General features: G+C 43.8%; 1 long non-coding RNA gene across 1 annotated transcript; it reads left to right on the forward strand.

Moving 5' to 3' along the window:
• The first annotated feature begins 215 nt into the window (after positions 1-215).
• Positions 216-2524, forward strand: LOC108639882. Its single transcript, XR_001920789.1, has 3 exons — positions 216-316; positions 1292-1367; positions 2280-2524. It is a non-coding gene; the product is annotated as an uncharacterized LOC108639882 (long non-coding RNA).
• Positions 2525-3244: the final 720 nt, after the last annotated feature.

Below are 3244 nucleotides of genomic sequence, written 5' to 3' on the forward strand. Positions count from 1 at the left end.
GAATTTTATTGGTGAAAATGAGAATTTCATCTAACAGGATGATTTTTTCTCTTAAGGAAACAAAAATCAAGCAATTAAAACTAACACACTGATTAGTACTCTGTCCTGTGCACTGAGGTTTGAGGAGGTCATACTCAGAGCCCCTGCATATTCTGTGTTGTCACAGTGACAGAAGAGCTGTACGTTCCCCAGGGAGCTGTGGCATCTTGTATCCATGGAAGAGGAGGCAAGGCTGGAAAGCAAAGGCAGGATTTTGCTTTCCTTTTGGCAAAGGCTGGCTAGAGCAAGGCAAGCTTGGTTGTAGCTCTGATTTAAGGTAACTTTGCTCATGTCCAAAAAATCCATAATGATCCTCCGGTGACTTTCCTGGGGCTGGGATTTACCATGAAGAGCACAGTGCACAACAACCCCGAGGGCATGTTCAGAGAGAGGGGCAGGCTGGGCACTGCCCAAGGGCTCTCTGCTCAGTCCCTGTGTGCCTGTACTGGAAACACTTCAGCTCTGGAGTTCAGGCATCAGGATAGGAGGATTTCTGTGGTGCTTCAGATATACTGGAATCCAAGGGCCTGTAGTGTGAAAGATGCCCAAGATACCTCAGTGGGCAGGGCTGTGCTGTGTCAGCTCGGGAAATATTTACTCTATCCTATAAAACTGGGAGCACTGATACTACCAGGAAAAGTTCATTAGCAAAATGGACTATTGATTTTATGTTGCACAACTATTTGTATGATTTTGAATGGATTTTCATCTGTATAAAGAAATTAAGTTCTGTGTGAAAGTTGAATTATCAGTGTGAGCTTTGAGGAACTGCTGAGCCTCCATGGTAGCACCCAAGACTTCTCATGGTTGGTTGTATGTACACAATGCTCTGCTTATACATCAAATATACAAGAGATAAATACATAAAAAGCACAAGAGATATAAGCAAATTACTGTGTACATAATCCTTTTTCCTGAGGTAAGATTTAGATTGGCTGTTAGGAGGAAATTCTTCCTAATTTGAGGGTGGGGAGGCCCTGGCACAGGTTACCCAGAGAAGCTGTGGCTGCCCCTGGATCCCTGGAAGTGTCCAAGGCCAGGTTGGACAGGGCTTGGAGCAACCTGGGCTGGTGGAAGGTGTCCCTGCCCATGGCAGGGGGTGGAATGAGATGATCTTTGAGGTCCCTTCCAACACAAACCATTCTGGGATTCTGTGATGATTCTCTGACTCTGGCCATGACTGTAGGAGGAACCTTTCTATAAATACTCAGTAACAGCCCTGAATGATGATTTCTGGATGTTTTTTTTTCAGTAACACTGAAGTGATAAAGCTGGACAATGTCTGAATTACCTCTGCTGAAACCCAAGGAGTTATTCTGTAGCTGATGGTGAGACTGAAACCATTAAAGCCCGTTGGTTGGTCAGTTGTATTTTGTGAGAACCACAGAAGTCTGGCCTGTGGGTTTGGATTCTTTGCCAAAGTACTTTGAAGCATTAAGGGGAGGAGAAGGTACTGGAAAATGTGATCCTGGTGAATACATACAGGGCAAGGTTTGCTTCTGTATCCTCAAGAAATGAGGAGCCATGTGAATGTAACTTTGAGCGGGGTCTAGAGATTTCGATCCTGTCTAGGTATAAAACAGCTGAAGGAATGCCATGGACTTCACAGAAGGACAATAATCTGGGAAATCTACTTAAAAAAAAACCCATAAAGTGCCATAAAACTTGCCTTGATTCAAGAGAGAGCTATGGAAATAGAACAAGATTCACAAGTAATTCATCTCAAGCTGTAGACTGGTGTGTATGACTCCACAGCAAGAACATTAATATCTGTTAAATTCTCCACATTAGCTTAAACATTCCAGAGAAAGGATGTAATTCTCAGTTGTATAGGGAAGGAATTCACCCTTCCCCCAGTCCTTCTGCTTCCCGGGGACTCTAGAGAAATGCTAATATCAAGTCAACCTATTTTTGTTCCCCCTTTAGTAATTGGGTCAAGATTGGTAGTGACTGAAATACAGTCCCATCAGAGGAGTTTGATGTGAGGGATCAGGAAGGGCTGGTTGCCATTGGGGTGGTGGATGCTGAGTGTCCAACCCAAGCTGGCAGCTCACTCACAGGCTTCACAGAGATTTGAATTTCAATTCACATGATGGTTTGTGGAGCATTGTTCACCTCCCACTGAGGCAAAGCTTGTAAGCTTGTAAGCTGCTTGCACTTAAAAATAAGTAGAGATGCAGTACTAAGCTGAGTAATTCTTTAATCTATCCTGACTCCTTTTTTTCACTTTTATTAACCAGGCTACTGCCAGGATTATTAGGTTTGGGGAAGATTTTAGCTTGTTTTGACCAAGTGTCTAATGGAACACGAAGCAAGGAAACAGATTGTGTCTGTGGCAAAGAGCAGTGTGGAATGGGGAGGAGAAGCACCGAGAGGAGGTTTTGCAGGAGTCACAAAATGAGTAGAATAAACAGATTTCAAACCTGTCCAGTGTACCTGGCCTTGTGTTCAGCCCCTTAGATGGTCAGCGGTGCCATCTTGTGTTAAGTGGGTGGTATTTTTGGGAAAAGATGGATACAGATTCCTACCAGCCCTTGGGAAAGGGTTCTAGAAGAGCTCTTGAAAACTCCTGGTGTGAAATGAGAACAGTGAAGCCCAGAAGTCAATGAGACAGAAAGGCAGAGGATGACCATATATAAAAATATATATATATGTCAGCACATATATAAATATTATATATAAAATATTTTATATATATACACATAAAAATATTTGTAGTTGAGACACTGGTGTTCAAGGCAGTTTAACAGATTTTTCATTTAAACTGTGACATTTTCCATACTGGTACAAATGACAGCAATACATGTTGTGGATGCATAGGGGTTTCTCTGAAAACAATCATTGTTGTCAAGCACTGGAAGGAGCTGCCCAGGGAGATGGTGGAGTCCCCATCCCTGGAGGTGTTCAAGGAGTGACTGGACATGGCACTCAGTGCCCTGGGCTGGAGGACAGGGTGGGGATAGGGCACAGGGTGGATTTGATGATCTTGAAGGCCTTTTCCAACCTTAATGAGTCCATTATTCTATGTTTCTATATGGTGATGATTTTACTGATGCATCTTCTTCCAGTGCTTGACAGAGAAGCAGGAAAACACTGATGCCTGCACTTTCCCAGCCCCTTCCCTGGGGATCTGTGTGAGGTTGTGGCTGCCCCAACTCTCTTGGACGTTTAACCATCACCACACTGGAGCCTTGCCAGGGCAGCC

Source organism: Manacus vitellinus, unplaced genomic scaffold (assembly GCF_001715985.3).
Source record: "Manacus vitellinus isolate BGI_N305 unplaced genomic scaffold, ASM171598v3 scaffold_25_pilon, whole genome shotgun sequence".
NCBI classification, from domain to species: Eukaryota; Metazoa; Chordata; class Aves; order Passeriformes; family Pipridae; genus Manacus; species Manacus vitellinus.